At 32.7% G+C, this 18,869-nt stretch overlaps 1 pseudogene across 1 annotated transcript; it reads right to left on the reverse strand.

Moving 5' to 3' along the window:
* Positions 1–10,533: 10,533 nt before the first annotated feature.
* LOC144578898 (cleavage stimulation factor subunit 1 pseudogene) lies at positions 10,534–12,206 on the reverse strand (annotated as a pseudogene). The gene has a single exon (XR_013525378.1). The product of XR_013525378.1 is annotated as a cleavage stimulation factor subunit 1 pseudogene (transcript).
* Positions 12,207–18,869: the final 6,663 nt, after the last annotated feature.

An 18,869-nucleotide genomic window follows, 5' to 3' on the forward strand; every position in this document is an offset into this window, starting at 1 on the left:
ATGAGTGAGAATATGTAGATGGTGTATATACTTCAAAAAGGAGTAGAATAGGGCATTCTATACTTTTTCTGACAGCTTATATTCAGAGCAATTTTGCTTTCAACATTGGGGTGCCTAGATAATACTTAGATTTTTCTCGATTCGCTTAAATATAGAATTTCTGTATTTTACTTGAGAGAGAATATGGAGTTGGTGTATATACTCCAAAACAAAGTAGAATAGGGCATTTTATAGTTTTTATGACAGGTTATATTCAGAGCAATTTTGTTATTAACATTGGGGTGCCTAGATAATATTTAGATCTTTTTCCATTCACGTAAAATTAGAATTTCGGTATTTTACATGAGAGAGCATACTGAGTTGGTGTATATACTCCAAAATAAAGTAGAAAAAGGCATTGTATATTTTTTCTAACAGACTATATTCAGAACCATTTTCTTTTAACTTTTGGGCGCCTAGATATTATTTAAATTTTTATCGATTCGTGTAAAATTAGAATTTCATTATTTTACATGAGAGAGCATAGAGAGTTGGTGTATATACTCCAAAACAGAGTAGAACAGGGCATTGTATATTTTTTCTGACAGATTATATTGAGAGCAATTTTGCTTTTAACATTCGGGTGCCTAGATAATATTTAGATTTTTTTTCGATTCACATAAAATTAGAATTTCGGTATTTTACATGAGAGAGTATACTGAATTGGTGTATATACACCAAAACATGGTAGAACAGGGCAATGTATATTTTTTCTGACAGATTATATTCGGAGCAATTTTGCTTTTAACATTGGGGTGCCTAGATAACATTTAGATTTTTTTCGATTCGCTTAGATACAGAATTTCTGTATTTTACATGAGAGAGCATATGGAGTTGGTGTATATACTCCAAAACAGAGTAGAAAAGGGCATTGTATATTTTTTCTGAGAGATTATATTCAGAGCAATTTTTTTTTTTAACATTCGGGTGCCTAGATAATATTTAGATTTTTTTTAATTCGGGTTAAATTAGAATTTCTCTATTTTATATGAGAGAGCATACTGCGTTGGTGTATATACTCCAAAACTGAGTACTATAAGGCATTTTATATTTTTTCTAAAAGACTGTATTCAGAGCCATTTTTTTTTAAGTTTGGGGCGCTTAAATATTATTTAGATTATTTTCGATTCGCGTAAAATTAGAATTTCGGTATTTTACATAAGAGAGCATACTGAGTTGGTGTATATACTCCAAAACAGAGTAGAAATAAGCATTGTCTATTTTTTCTGACAGATTACATTCAGATCAATTTTGCTTTTAACATTGGGGTACCTAGATAATATTTAGATTTTTTTCGATTCACTTAAATATAAAATTCTAGTATTTAACATGAGAGAGCATATTGAGTTGGTGTATATACTCCAAAACACAATAGAATAGGGCATTGTATATTTTCTCTGACAGATTATATTCAGAGAAATTATGTTTTTAACATTGGGGTGCCTAGATAATATTTAGATTATTTCGATTCGGGTAAAATCAGAATTTCTGTATTTTACATGAGAGAGCATATTGAGTTGGTGTGTATACTACAAAACAAAGTAGAAAAGGTCATTATATATTTTCTCTTAAAGATTATCTTCAGAGAAATTTTGTTTTTAACATTGGGGTGGCTAGATAATACTTAGATTTTTTTCGATTCGCTTAAATATAGAATTTCTGTATTTTACATGAGAGACATAGGGAGTTGGTGTATATACTGAATAACAGAGTAGAATAGGGAATTGTATTTTTCTTAAAGATTATATTCAGAGCAATTTTGTTTTTAACATTGGAGTGCATTAAAAGTCTTTAGATTTTTTTCGATTCCCGCAAAATTAGAATTTCGGTATTTTATATGAGATTGCATACTGAGTTGGTGTATATTCCAAAACAGAGTAGAATAACGCATTGTATATTTTTTCTAAATCACTATATACAGAGCCATTTTCTTTTGACTTTGTGGTGCCTAGATATTATTTAGATTTTATTCGATTCGCGTAAAATAAGAATTTCGTTGTTTTACATGACAGAGCATATTGACTTGGTGTATATACTCCAAAACAGAGTAGAAAAGGGTATTGTATATTTTTTCAGACAGATTATATTCAGACCAATTTTGCTTTTAACATTGGTGTGCCTAGATAATATTTAGATTTTTTTCGATTCGCTTAAAAAGAGAATTTCTGTATTTTACATGAGAGAGCATATGGAGTTGGTGTATATAGTTCTACACACAGTAGAATAGGGCATTGTATATTTTTTCTGACAGATTATATTCAGAGCAATTTTTTTTAAACATTGGGGTGCCTAGATAATGTTTAGAATTTTTCGATTTGGGTAAAATTAGAATTTCTGTATTTTATATGAGAGAGCACACTTTGTTGGTGTATATAATCCAAAACACAGTAGAATAAGGCATTGTATATTTTTTCTAAAGACTATCTTCACAGCCATTTTCTTTTAACTTTGGGGCACCTAGATATTATTTACACTTTTTTCATTCACGTAATATTACAATTTCATTATTTTACATGAGATAGCATATTGAGTTGCTCTAAATACTGCAAAACTGAGTATAAAAGGGCATTGTATAATTTTTCTGACAGACTATATTCAGAGCCATTTTGCTTTTAACATTGGGGTGCCTAGATTATATTTAGATTTTTTTTTGATTCTCTTAAATATAGAATTTCTCTATTTTACATGTGAGAGCATATGGAGTTGGTGTATATACTCCAAAACAGAGTAGAATAGGGCATTGTATATTTATTCAGACAGATTATATTCAGAGAAAATTTGTTTTTAATATTGGGGTGCCTAGATAATATTTAGATTTTTTTGATTCGCTTAAATATAGAATTTCTGTATTTTACAGAGAAAGTATATGGAGTTTGTGTATATACTTTAAAACAGAGAAGAATAGGGCATTGTATATTTTTTCTGACAGATAATATTCAGAGCCGTTTTCTTTTAACTTTGGGGCACCTAGATATTATTAAAATTTTTTCCATTTGCGTATAATTAGAATTTGGTTTTTTACATGAGAGAGCATTCTGAGTTGGTTTATATACTCCAAAACAGAGTAGAAGAATTCATTGTATAATTTTTCTAACAGACTATATTCAGAGCCATTTTTTTTTAACTTTGGGGCACCTAGATATTATTTACATATTTTTCGATTCGCGTAAAATTAGAATTTTGGTATTTTACATGAGAGAGCATGTTGAGTTGGTGTATATACTCGAAAACAGAGTGGAAAAGGGCATTGTATTTTTTTTCTGATAGTTTACATTCAGAACAATTTTGCTTTTAACATTGGGGTGCCTAGATAATGTTTAGATTATTTTCGAATCACGTAATATTAGAATTTCCGTATTTTACATGAGAGAGCATACTGAGTTGGTGTATATACTCCAAAACAAAGTAGTAAAGGGCATTATATATTTTTTCTGACAGATAATATTCAGAGAAATTTTGCTTTTAACATTTGGGTGCCTAGATACTATTTAGAATTTATTCGATTTATGTAAAACTAGAATTTCGGTATTTTATGTGAGAGAGCATACTGAGTTGGTGTATATACTTCAAAACAGAGTAGAAGAATTCATTGTATAATTTTTCTAACAGACTATATTTAGCGCCATTTTCTTTTAACATTGGGGCACCTAGATATCATTTAGATTTTTTTCGATTCACGTAATATTAGAATTTCGGTATTTTAAATGAGAGCATATTGAGTTGGTGTAAATACTCCAAAACAGAGTAGAAAAGGGCATTGTATATTTTTTCTGACAGATTATATTCAGAGCAATTTTGCTTTTAACATAGGGGTGCCTAGATAATATTTAGATTTTTTTGATATGCTTAATTATAGAATTTCTCTATTTTACATGTGAGAGCATATGGAGTTGATGTATATACTCCAAAACAAAGTAGTATAAAGCATTGTGTATTTTTTCTGACAGATTATATTCAGAGCAATTTTGTTTTTAACATTGGGGTGCCTAGGTAATATTTAGATTTTTTTCAATTCACGTAAAATTAGAATTTCGGTATTTTACTTGAGAGAGCATACTGAGTTGGTGTATATACTCCAAAACAGAGTATAAAAGGGCATTGTATATTTTTATCTGACAGATTATATTCAGAGCAATTTTGGTTTTAACATTGGGGTGCCTAGATAATATTTAGATTTTTTTCAATTCACATAAATTTAGAATTTCGGAATTTTACATAAGAGAGAATAGTTTGTGTATATAAAACCAAACAGAGTAGAATAGGGTATTGTATATTTTTCTGACAGATTATACTGTGAGCAATATTGTTTTTTACATTGGTGTGCCTAGATAATATTTAGATTTTTTACGATTCACGTAAAATTAGAATTTCAATATTTTACATAAGAGAGCATACAGAGTTGGTGTATATACTCCAAAACAAAGTAGAATAGGGCATTGTATATTTTTTCTGACAGACTGTAGTCAGAGCAATTTTGTTTTTTACATTGGGGTGCCTAGATAAAATGTAGATTTTTATCGATTCACGTAAAATTATAATTCCGGTATTTTACATGACAGAGAATACTGAGTTGGTGTATATACTCCAAAAAAAGTAGAATAAGGCGTTGTATATTTTCTCTAACAGACTATATTCAGAGCCATTTTCTTTAAACTTTCAGGCGCCTAGATATTATTTAGATTTTTATCGATTAGCGTAACATTAGAATTTCGGTATTTTACATGAGAGAGCATATTTAGTTGGTGTATGTACTCCAAAACAAAGTAGAAAAGTGCATTGTATATTGTTTCTGACACATTATATTCAGAGCAATTTTGCTTTTAGTATTGGGGTGCCTAGATAATATTTAGATATTTTTCAATTCGCTTCATTATAGAATTTTTGTATTTTACATGAGAGAGAATATGGAGTTGGTGTATATACTCCAAAAAAGAGTAGAATAAGGCATTGTATATTTTTTCTGAACGATTATATTCAGAGTTATTTTGTTTTTAACATTGGAGTGCCTAGAAAATATTCAGATTCTTTTCAATTCGCCTATAATTAGAATTTCGGTATTTTACATGAGAGCGCATATTGAGTTGGTGTATATACACCAAAGTAGAGTAGAAAAGGGCATTGTATATTTTTTCTGACTGATTATATTTAGAGCAATTTTGCTTTTAACATTGAAATGCCTAGATAATATTTAGATTTTTTTCGATTCACATAAAATTATCATTTCAGTATTTTACATGTGAGGGCACACTGAGTTGGTGTATATACTCCAAAACAGAGTAGAATAAGTCATTGTATATTTTTTCTAACAGACTATATTCAGAGCCATTTTCTTTTAACTTTGGGGCACGTAGAAATTATTTAGATTTTTTTCGATTCGCATAAAGTTAGAATTTTGGTATTTTATATGAGAGAGCATATTGAGTTGGTGTATATACTACAAAACAGAGTACAAAACGGCATTGTGTATTTTCTCTGACAGATTATATTCAGAGCAATTTTTCTTTTAACATTGGGGTGCCTAGATACTATTTAGATTTTTTTTGCTAAGCTTAAATATAGAATTTCAGTATTTTACATGAGAGACCATATTGAGTTGGTGTTTATACTCCATAACAGAGGAGAATAGGGCATTATATATTTTTTCTGACAGATTATATTCAGAGCAATTTTGTTTTTAACATTGGGGTGCCTAGACAATCTTTAGATTTTTTTTGATTCGCTTAAATATAGAATTTCTGTATTTTACATGAGAGAGCATATGGAGTTGGTGTATATACTTCAAAACAGAGTAGAATAAGGCATTGTATATTTTTTCTAACAGGCTATCTTCAGAGCCATTTTCTTTTAGCTTTGGGACGCCTAGATATTATTTAGGTTTTTTTCGATTCACGTAAAATTAATATTTTCGTATTTTTCATGAGGGAGCACATTGAGTTGGTGTAAATACTACAAAACAGAGTAGAAAAGGGCATTGTATATTTTTTCTTACAGACTATATTCAGAACCATTTTGCTTTTAACATTGGGGTGCCTAGATAATATTTAGATTTTTGGGATTTGGCTAAAATTAGAATCTTTGTATTTTACAACAGAGAGCATAGTGATTTGGTGTATATACTGCAAAACAGAGTAGAATAGGGCATTGTATATTTTTTCTAACAGATTATGTTCAGAGTAATTTTGTTTTTAACATTGGGGTGCCTAGATAATATTTAGATTTTCTTCGATTTACGCAAAATTAGAATTTCAGTATTTTACATGAGACAGCATACAGAGTTGGTTTATATACTCCAAAACAGAGTAGAATAAGCCTTTGTATATTTTTTCTAACAGACTATATTCAGAGCCATTTTCTTTTAACTTTGGGGCGCCTAGATATTATTTAGATTTTTTTCGATTAAGGTAAAATTAGAATTTCGGTATTTTACATTAGAGGGCATATTGAGTTGGTGTATATACTGGAAAACAGAGTAGAAAAGGGCATTGTATATTTTTTCTAACAGATTATATTCAGAGATTTTGCCTTTAACATTGCGGTGCCTAGATAACATTTAGATTTTTTTGATTCATGTTAAATGAGAATTTCTGTATTTTACATGAGAGAGCATATAAAGTTGGTGTATATACTCCAAAACAGAGTATAATAAGGTATTCTATATTTTTACTAACAGACTATATTTAGAGCCATTTCCTTTTAACTTTGCGGCGCCTAGATATTATTTAGATTTTTAAGATTCGTGTAAAATTAGAATTTCGGTATTTTACATGAGAGAGCATACTGAGTTGGTGTATATCCTCCAAAACAAAGTAGAGTAAAGCATTGTATATTTTCTCTAACAGACTATATTCAGAGCCATTTTGTTTTATCATTGTGGCGCCTAGATATTATTTACTTCTTCTTCGATACGTGTAAAAATAGAATTTCGCTATTTTACATGAGAGGGCATATTGAGTTTGTGTATATACTGCAAAAGAAAGTAGTAAAGGGCATTGAATATTTTCCCAGACAGATTATGTTCAGAGCAATTTTGCTTTTAACATTGGGGTGCCTAGATTATATTTAGATTTTTTTCGATGCGCTTAAATATAGAATTTTGGTATTTTACATGAGAGAGCATATGGAGTTGGTGTATATACTCCAAAACAGAGTAGAATAGGGCAGTTTTTACTTATTTTGACAGATATTATTTAGAGCAACTTTGTTTTTAACATTGGGGTGACTAGATAACATTTAGATATTTCGATTCGGGTAAAATGGGAATTTTTGTATTTTACATGAGAGAGCATACTGAGTTGCTGTATATACTCCAAAACAGAGTAGAATATGGCATTGTATATTTTTTCTAACAGACTATATTCAGAGCCATTTTTCTTTTAACATTTGGGTGCCTAGATAATATTTATATTTTTTCCGATTCGCTTAAATATAGAAATTCTGCATTTTACATGAGAGAGCATACTGAGTTGCTGTATATACTCCAAAACAGAGTAGAAGAGGGCATTGTATATTTTTTCTGACAGATTATATTCAGAGCAATTTTTTTTTTATCATTTAAGTGCCTAGATAATATTTAAACTTTTTTTGATTCACGTAATATTAGAATTTCGGTATTTTACATGAGAGAGCATACTGAGTTGGCGTATATACTCCAAAATAGAGTAGAATAAGGCATTGTATTTTTTTTCTAACAGACTATATTAAGAGCCATTTTCTTTTAACTTTGAGTCGCCTAGATATTTTTGAAATTTTTTTCGATTTGCGTAAAATTATAATTTCGGTATTTTACATGAGAGAGCATACTGAGTTGGTGTATGTACTCCGAAACAAAGTAGAATAAGGCATTGTATATTTGTTCTAACAGACTATATTCAGAGCCATTTTATTTTAACTTTGGGGTGCCTAGATATTATTTAGGTTTTTTTCGATTCGCGTAAAATTAGAATTTCGATATTTTACATGAGAGAGCATATTGAGTTGGTGTATATACTCCAAAACACAGTAGAAATAAACATTGTATATTTTTTTTGACAGTTTATATTCAGAGTAATTTTGCTTTTAACATTGGGGTGCCTAGATAATATTTAGTTTGTTTTCGTTTCACTTAAATTTAGAATTTCGATATTTTACATGAGAGAGCAGGTTGAGTTGGTGTATATACTCCAGAACAGAGTAGAAAAAGGCATTGAATATTTTTTCTGACAGATTACATTCATAGCAATCTTACTTTTAACATTGGGTGCCTAGATAATATTTAGATTTTTTTCGATTCGCTTAAATATAGAATTTCTGTATTTTACATGAGAGAGCATATGGAGTTGGTGTACATACTCCAAAACAGAGTAGAAAAGGGCATTGTATATTTATTCTGACAGATTACATTCAGAGCAACTTTGGTTTTAACATTGGGGTGCGTAGATAATATTTAGATATTTTCGATTCTGGTAAAATTTATATTTCTGAATTTTACATGAGAGTGCATACTGAGTTGGTGTATATACTCCAAAACAGTGTAGAATAAGGAATTGTATATTTTTTTAACAGACTATATTCAGAGCCATTTTTTTGTACTTTGAAGCGCCTAGATATTATTTAGATATTTTACGATTCGCGTAAAATTAAAATTTTGGTATTTTACATGAGAGAGCATACTGAGTTGGTGTATATAATCCAAAACAGAGTAGAATAAGGCATTGTATATTTTTTCTAACAGACTATATTCAGAGCCATTTTCTTTTAACTGTGGGGTGCCTAGATATTATTTAGATGTTTTTCGATTTACGAAAAATTAGAATTTCTGTATTTTACATGAGAGAGCATATTGAGTTGGTGTATATACTCAAAACAAAGTAGAATAGGGCATTGTATATTTTTTCTGACAGATTATATTCAGAGCAATTTTGCTTTTAATTTTGGGGTGCCTAGATAATATTTAGATTTTTTGCGATTCTATTAAATATAGAATATCTGTAATTTACATGAGAGAGCATACAGAGTTGGTGTATATACTCCAAAACAGAGTAGAATAGGGCATTGTATATTTTTTCTGACAGATTATATTCAGAGCAATTTTGTTTTTAACATTCGAGTGCCTAGATAATATTTAGATTTTTTTTCGATTCACGTAAATTGAGAATTTCGGTATTTTACATGAGAGAGCCTACTGAGTTGGTGTATATACTACAAAACAAAGTAGAAAAGAGCATTGTATATTTTTTCTGACAGATTATATTCAGAGCAATTTTGCTTTTAACATTGGGGTGCCTAGATAATATTTAGATTTTTTTCAATTCACGTAAAATTAGAATTTCGGTATTTTACATGAGAGGGCATACTGAGTTGGTGTATATACTCCAACACAGAGTAGAATAAGACATTGTATATATTTTATAACAGACTATATTAAGAGCCATTGTCTTTTAACTTTGGGCACCGAGATATTTTCATTTATTTCGATTTGCATAAAATTAGAAGTTCGGTATTTTACATAAGAGAGCATATTGATTTGGTGTATATACTCCAAAACAGAGTAGAAAAGGGCATTGTATATTTTTTCCGACAGTTCATATTCAGATAAATTTTGCTTTTAAAGTTTGGGTGCCTAGATAATATTTAGATTCTTTTTGATTCGCTTAAATATACAATTTCTGTATTTTACATGAGAGAGCATAATGAGTTTGTGTATATGCTTCAAAACAGAGTAGAAAAAGGCATTGCATATTTTTTCTGACACCTTATATTCAGAGCAATCTTGTTATTAACATTTGGGAGCCTAGATAATATTCAGATTTTTTTAGATTCGCTTAAATATAAAATTTCTGTATTTTACATGAGAGAGCATATGGAGTTGGTGTATATACTCCAAAACAGAGTAGAATAAGTCATTGTATATTTTTTCTAACAGACTATATTCAGAGCCATTTTCTTTTAGCTTTGTGATGCCTAGATATTATTTAGATTTTTTTCTATTCACGTAAAGTTTGAATTTCGGTATTTTACATGAGAGAGCCAATTTAGTTGGTGTATATACTTCAAAACAGAGTAGAAATGGGCATTGTTTATTGTTTCTGACATATTATATTCAGAGCAATTTTTCTTTAAACATTGGGTTGCCTAGATAATATTTAGATTTTTTCGATTCATGTAAAATTAGAATTTCGTTATTTTTCATGAGAGAGCAAACTGAGTTGGTGTATATACTCCAAAATAGAGTAGAATAAGGCAATTTATATTTTTTCTAACAGACTACATTCAGAGCCATTTTCTTTTCACTTTGGGCGCCTAGATTTTTTTTTTTTTTCTTAAAGTTGCAGATCTGAGCTTTATTATCAGAATAACATCATTTCAGGATTCTCTAAAATGCTTCTGATATGGCACAAAACTCTGGAGTCTCAGAGCTGCATGCCTACTTATCTATTCAAATATACCTGGAAAGGAAATACACAAAGGGTTTAGCAGAACAATCAAGAAAGCTGTCAAAAGAACCAAATGAAAATCCCTCATGACAAAAGCACTTTAATACCCTATTCTTCTTCAATCAAGAGATCAAAAGAAATGGCAAGGCCTGTATTTACAAAACCGATGAAAATCACACTGTAATAATCAGTGAACATAGCACTGCACAGGTCTGTGTTTCCAACTTTTCCCACCATGATTCTACATCAAGGTAAAAAAAGATTCTTTTATACAAATCCAAGAAGGATGTGGACAGAGATGGCAGCACAACTGTCAAAGATGGTGCACTGACTTACGACCACAGCTGGAGACAGGACGTGGGGGAGGAGGGCAGAGTTCTCGAGAAAGCCCCCTGTGGACAGGGTGGATCAGTCGGTGGTGGATCTCCGGTACCAAAATCGCTCTCTGAAGTCATCGCTGCACGTCATGAACCCAGGGTTGGTGGGTGAGTGCACTATGCAGCGTACAATGTTGTTGTGCCCCAAGGAGAGCAGGTTTCTCCGCTCGGCCGTCCTAGAGTCCCAGCAGCAGAGACTGATCGTCCTCTCGTCGGGCAGCAACACATAGTCCTCGGTGTGGTTAAACACAGCCTTTGTCTGGTGCACCTGGCGTCCACTCACACCCGCACCCGTGTATCTGACCAGTGTTCGTCCTGTTGATATTTCCCAAAGTTTAGCTACAGAGTCTTTTCCACTTGAGAGAATGTATTTAGAATTTTTGGAAAAAATGGCAGAACAAACTTCAGCCCCATCGTGTGCTTTTTCAAAAGTTGTGATGCATCGATTTGAAACACCATCCCATAATTTGATGCAGCCGTCCTTGCTTCCAGTTACGTACATATTGGCACTAGAATTGTAATTAACGGAACATATAGCATCGGTGTGTTGATCTTGAGGATTGCAAGAGACAAAACATTGAAAGGTGTTGATATCATATAGACGAAGAGTAGGATGCTGAGTTCCAACAAGTATAAAGTCTCCAGAAGGATGAAAAGAGATGGAGCGTAACATTTCAGCTTCCTGAATGTATTTGAAGGCTCTTTTTGCTGATGGTTTGGAATAATCAAATAATTTAAGAGTATAATCCCTTGAACCAGAAGCCAGAATCTGTTCTGTTGGGTGGAAAGCGAGGCATGTGACTTCATCCACATGGTCATAAAGAGTTCGAATCACTGGGTGGTTTTCCATATTTTGTTGTGCGGTCTCATTCATCATGACCTCTATTGGCATGGCACTTTTGGCTAACATCCTCTCTGTGTCAAGTATCTTTATCGAAGCATCAGCAGACCCAGTAGCTATTAACTGTCCATCTCTACTATAGGTAGCTACATGGCATGGTCCCTTATGTGATGTGACATAGCATGTTTCATACTCAGAAGCCTCTGGGGACATAGTCTGGACATCTGCATCAAATTCCAGGTCAATTCCTGTGCCAGGGGCAACAGTATCTGAACGACCAATTGCATACTGCACTGCGGTGTCATCATTTTCCATTCCTAGTTTGATGAGATGCAGGAGCTGCTCCGAGGGTGCACAGACAGACTGAGGCTTGATTTCATTGATGAGGCCATTGGCGATGCTGATGTAGCCGTCATACAGCCGCTGGCTAATGATCAGCTTGTAGAGCTGCTGGCGGTCCTTCAAGCCCACTTTGGTTCGATACATCTTGGAGAAGAGGAAGACAGTTTACCTGCCAGCGGCTGGTCCGGTTCTCTCCGCGCCTAGATATTTTTTAGATTTTTTTCGATTCGCGTAAAATTTGAATTTCGGTATTTTACATGAGAGACCATATCGAGTTGGTGTATATACTACAAAACAAAGTAGAAAAAAGCATTGTATATTTTGTCTGACAGATTATATTCAGAGCAATTTTGCTTTTAACATTCGGGTGCCAAGATTATATTTAGATTTTTATCGATTCACGTAAAATTAGAATTTTGGTATTTTACATTAGAGAGCATATTGAGTTGGTGTATATACTCCAAAACAGAGTAGAAAAGGGCTTTGTATATTTTTTCTGACAGATTATATTCAGAACAATTTTTCTATTAACATTGGGGTGCCTTGATAATGTTTAGATTTGTTTCGATTCACGTAAAATTAGAATTTCGGTATTTTATATAAGAGAGCGTACTGAGTTGGTGTATATACTCCAAAACAGAGTAGAATATGGCATTGTATATTTTTTCTAAATGACTATATTCTGAGCCATTTTCTTTTTACGTTGGGGCGCCTAGATATTATTAAGATTTTTTTCGATTCGCTTAAAAATACAATTTCTGTATTTTACATGAGAGAGCATATTGAGTTGGTATATATACTCCAAAACAGAGTAGAAAAGGGCATTGTATATTTTTTCTGACAGTTCATGTTCAGAGCAATTTTTCTTTTAACGTTGGGGTGCCTAGATAATATTTAGATTTTTTTCGATTCGCTTAAATATGGAATTTCTGTATTTCACATGAGAAAGCATATGGAGTTGGTGTATATACTTCAAAACAGAGTAGAATAAGGCATTGTATATTTTCTCTGACACATTATATTCAGAGCAATTTTGCTTTTAACATTGGGGTGCCTAGATAATATTTAGATTATTTTCGATTCAAGTAAATTTAGCATTTCCATATTTTACATGATAGAGAATACTGAATTGGTGTATATTTTCCAAAACAAAGTAGAATAAGGCATTGTATATTTTTTCTAACAAAATATATTCAGAGCCCTTTTCTGTTAACTTTGTGGCACCTAGATATTATTTAGATTTTTTTCGATTGGTGTAAAATTAGAATTTTGTAACTTTACATGAGTGAGCATATTGAGTTGGTGTATATAATCCAAAACAGAATAGAAAAGAGCATTGTATATTTTTTCTGACAGATTATATTCAGAGCAATTTTTTTTTAACATTGGAGTGCATTAAAAATATTTAGAATTTTTTCGATTCACGCAAAATTAGAATTTCGGTATTTTTTATGAGATTCCATACTGAGTTGGTGTATATACTCCAAAACAGAGTAGAATAAGGCATTGTAAATTTTTTCTAAATGACTATATTCAGAGCCATTTTCTTTTAACTTTGGGGTGCCTAGATATTATTTAGATTTTATTCGATTCGTGTAAAATTAGAATTTCGATATTTTACATGAGAGAGCATATTGACTTGGTGTATATACTCCAAAACAGAGTAGAAAAGGGCATTGTATATTTTTTCTGACAGATGATATTCAGAGCAATTTTGCTTTTAACATTGGTGTGCCTAGATAATATTTAGATTTTTTTCGATTCGCTTAAATATAGAATTTCTGTATTTTACAAGAGAGCATATGGAGTTGGTGTATATACTTCTACACAGAGTAGAATAGGGCATTGTATATTTTTTCTGACAGATTATATTCAGAGCAATTTATTTTTAACATTGGGTTGCCTAGATAATATTTAGACTTTTTTGATTCGGGTAAAATTAGAATTTTGGTATTTTACATGAGAGAGCATACTGAGTTGGTGTATATACTCCAAAATAGAGTAGAATAAGGCATTGTATATTTTTTCTAACAGACTGTATTCAGAGCCATTATCTTATAACTTTGGAGTGCCGAGAGTTTATTTAGAGTATTTTCGATTCGCATAAAATTAGAATTTCGGTATTTTACATGAGAGAGCATATTGAGTTGGTATATATACTCGAAAACAGAGTAGAAAAGGGCATTGTATATTTATTCTGACAGAGTATATTCAGAGCCATTTTCTTTTTAACATTGGGGTGCCTAGACAACATTTAGAGATTTTCGATTAAGGTAAAATTAGAATTTCTGTATTTTACATGAGAGAGGATATTGAGTTGGTGTATATACAACAAAACAGAGTAAAAAAGAACATTGTATATTTTATCTGACAGATTATATTCAGAGCAATTTTGTGTTTAACATTGGAGTGCCTAAAAAATATTTAGATTTTCTTCGATTCGGCTAAAATTAGAATTTCAGTATTTTACATTTGAGAGCATATTGAGTTGGAGTATATGCTGGAAAACAGAGTAGAAAGGGCATTGTATATTTTATCTGACAGATTTTATTCAGAGAAATTTTGTTTTTAACATTGGGCTGCCTAGATAATATTTAGATTTTTTCGATTCGCTTAAATATAAAATTTCTCTATTTTACATGAGAGAGCATATGGAGTTGATGTATATACTCCAAAACAGAGGAGAATAGAGCATTGTATATTTTTTCTGACAGATTATATTTAGAGCAATTTTGTTGTTAACATTGGGGTGTCTAGATAATATTAAATTTTTTTTGATTCGCTTAAATATAGAATTTCTATATTTTACATGAGAGAGCATATGGAGTTGCTGTATATACTCCAAAACAGAGTAGAATAGGGCATTGTATATTTTTTCTGACAGATTATATTTAGAGATATTTTGTTGTTAACATTGGGGTGTCGAAATAATATTTAGATTTTTTCGATTCAGGTAGAATTTCAATATTTGTATTTTACATGAGAAAGCATACTGACTTGGTGTATATACTGCAAAACAGAGTAGAATAAGGCATTGTATATTTTTTCTAACAGACTATATTCAGAGCCATTTTCTTTTAACTTTGGGGCACCTAGATATTATTTAGATTTATTTCGAATGGTGTAAAATCAGAATTTCGGTATTTTACATGACAGAGCATATTGAGTTGGTGTACATACTCCAAAACAGAGTAGAAAAGGGCATTTTTTATTTTCTCTGACAAATTATATTCAGAGCATTTTTGCCTTAATATTCGGGTGCCTAGATAATATTTAGATTAATTTCGATACACGCAAAATTAGAATTTCTGTATTTGACATGAGAGAGCATTCTGACTTGGTGTATATACTCCAAAACAGAGTAAAATAAGGCATTGTATATTTTTTCTAACAGACTATATTCAAAGCCATATGATTTTAACTTTGGGGTGCCTAGATATCATTTCAATTTTTTTCCATTCGTGTAAAATTAGAATTTCGGTATTTTACATGAGAGAGCATATTGAGTTAGTGTATATACTCCAAAACAGAGTAGAATACGGCATTGTATATTTTTTCTGACAAATTATATTCAGAGCAATTTTGCTTTTAACTTTCGGGTGCCTAGATAATATTTAGATTTTTTTCGATTCACGTAAAATTAGAATTTTGGTATTTTACCTGAGAGAGCATACTGAGTTGGTGTATATACTCCAAAACAAAGTAGAATAGGGCATTGTATATTTTCTCTGACAGATTATATTCAGAGTAATTTTTTTTTTTTTATTTTTTATTGGATTACAGGTTTTGGGGTACATGAGCAGAGCATGAAAGACAGTTGCGTAGGTACACACATGGCAGTGTGCTTTGCTTTTCTTCTCCCCTTCACCCACATTTGGCATTTCTCCCCAGGCTATCCCTCCCCACCTCCCCCTCCCACTGGCCCTCCCCTTTTCCCCCCAATAGACCCCAGTGTTTAGTACTCCCCTTTCTGTGTCCATGTGTTCTCATTTTCCATCACCCACCTATGAGTGAGAATATGCGGTGTTTCATTTTCTGTTCTTGTGTCAGTTTGCTGAGGATGATGTTTTCCAGATTCATCCATGTCCCTACAAACGACACGAACTCATCATTTCTGATTGCTGCATAATATTCCATGGTGTATATGTGCCACATTTTTCCAATCCAGTCTATTATCAATGGGCATTTGGGTTGATTCCAGGTCTTTGCTATTGTAAACAGTGCTGCAATGAACATTCGTGTACATGTGTCCTTATAGTAGAAAGATTTATAGTCTTTTGGATATATACCCAGTAATGGGATTGCTGGGTCAAATGGAATTTCTATTTCTAAGGCCTTGAGGAATCGCCACACTGTCTTCCACAATGGTTGAACTAATTTACACTCCCACCAACAGTGTGAAAGTGTTCCTTTTTCTCCACATCCTCTCCAGCATCTGTTGTCTCCAGATTTTTTAATGATCGCCATTCTAACTGGCGTGAGATGGTATCTCAATGTGGTTTTGATTTGCATCTCTCTGATGACCAGTGACGATGAGCATTTTTTCATATGATTGTTGGCCTCATATATGTCTTCTTTCGTAAAGTATCTGTTCATATCCTTTGCCCACTTTTGAATGGGCTTGTTTGTTTTTTTCCTGTAAATCTGCTTGAGTTGTTTGTAAATTCTGGATATCAGCCCTTTGTCAGATGGGTAGACTGCGAAAATTTTTTCCCATTCTGTTGGTTGCCGATCCACTCTAGTGACTGTTTCTTTTGCCGTGCAGAAGCTGTGGAGTTTCATTAGGTCCCATTTGTCTATTTTGGCTTTTGTTGCCAATGCTCTTGGTTTTTTGTTCATGAAGTCCTTGCCTACTCCTATGTCCTGGATAGTTTTGCCTAGATATCCTTCTAGGGTTTTTATGGTGCCAGGTCTTATGTTTAAGTCTTTAATCCATCTGGAGTTAATTTTAGTGTAAGGTGTCAGGAAGGGGTCCAGTTTCTGCTTTCTGCACATGGCTAGCCAGTTTTCCCAACACCATTTGTTAAACATGGAATCCTTGCCCCATTGCTTGTTTTTGTCAGGTTTATCAAAGATTGTATAGTTGTATGTATGTTGTGTTGCCTCCGGTGCCTCTGTTTTGTTCCATTGGTCTATATCTCTGTTTTGGTACCAGTACCATGCTGTTTTGATTACTGTAGCCTTGTAGTATAGTTTGAAATCCGGTAGTGTGATGCCCCCCGCTGTGTTCTTTTTGCTTAGAATTGACTTGGCTATGCGGGCTCTCTATTGGTTCCATATGAAGTTCATGGTGGTTTTTTCCAGTTCTGTGAAGAAAGTCAATGGTAGCTTGATGGGGATAGCGTTGATTCTGTAAATTACTTTGGGCAGTATAGCCATTTTCACGATATTAATTCTTCCTAACCATGAACATGGAATGTTTCTCCATCTGTTTGTGTCCTCTCTGATTTCGTTGAGCAGTGGTTTGTAGTTCTCCTTGAAGAGGTCCCTTACGTTCCTTGTGAGTTGTATTCCAAGGTATTTTATTCTTTTTGTAGCAATTGCAAATGGCAGTTCGCTCTTGATTTGGCTTTCTTTAAGTCTGTTATTGGTGTAGATGAATGCTTGTGATTTTTGCACATTGATTCTATATCCTGAGACTTTGCTGAAGTTGTTTATCAGTTTCAGGAGTTTTTGGGCTGAGGCGATGGGGTCTTCTAGGTATACTATCATGTCGTCTGCAAATAGAGACAATTTGGCTTCCACCTTTTCTATTTGAATACCCTTTATTTCTTTTTCTTGCCTGATTGCTCTGGTTAAAACTTCCAGTACTATATTGAATAGGAGTGGTGAGAGAGGGCATCCTTGTCTAGTACCATATATCAAAAGGAATGCTTCCAGTTTTTGCCCATTCAGTATGATATTGGCTGTTGGTTTGTCATAAATAGCTTTTATTACTTTGAGATACGTTCCATCGATACCGAGTTTATTGAGGGTTTTTAGCATAAAGGGCTGTTGAATTTTGTCAAATGCCTTCTCTGCGTCAATTGAGATAATCATGTGGTTTTTGTTTTTGGTTCTGTTTATGTGGTGAATTACGTTTATAGACTTGCGTATGTTGAACCAGCCTTGCATCCCTGGGATGAATCCTACTTGATCATGATGAATAAGTTTTTTGATTTGCTGTTGCAATCGGCTTGCCAATATTTTATTGAAGATTTTTGCATCTATGTTCATCATGGATATTGGCCTGAAGTTTTCTTTTCTCGTTGGGTCTCTGCCGGGTTTTGGTATGAGGATGATGTTGGTCTCATAAAATGATTTGGGAAGGTTTCCCTCTTTTTGGATTGTTTGAAATAGTTTTAGAAGGAATGGTACCAGCTCCTCCTTGTGTGTCTGGTAGAATTCGGCTGTGAACCCATCTGGACCTGGGCTTTTTTTGTGAGGTAGGCTCTTAAATGCTGCCTTAACTTCAGACCTTGTTATTGGTCTATTCATAGTTTCAGCTTCCTCCTGGTTTAGGCTTGGGAGGACACAGGAGTCCAGGAATTTATCCATTTCTTCCAGGTTTACTAGTTTATGTGCATAGAGTTGTTTGTAATATTCTCTGATGATGGTTTGAATTTCTGTGGAATCTGTGGTGATTTCCCCTTTATCATTTTTTATTGCATCTATTTGGTTGTTCTCTCTTTTATTTTTAATCAATCTGGCTAGTGGTCTGTCTATTTTGTTGATCTTTTCAGAAAACCAGCTCTTGGATTTATTGATTTTTTGAAGGGTTTTTCGTGTCTCAATCTCCTTCAGCTCAGCTCTGATCTTAGTAATTTCTTGTCTTCTGTTGGGTTTTGAGTTTTTTTGATCTTGCTCCTCTAGCTCTTT

The sequence above is a fragment of the Callithrix jacchus genome, chromosome 13, assembly GCF_049354715.1.
Source record: "Callithrix jacchus isolate 240 chromosome 13, calJac240_pri, whole genome shotgun sequence".
In the NCBI taxonomy this organism is placed as follows: Eukaryota; Metazoa; Chordata; class Mammalia; order Primates; family Cebidae; genus Callithrix; species Callithrix jacchus.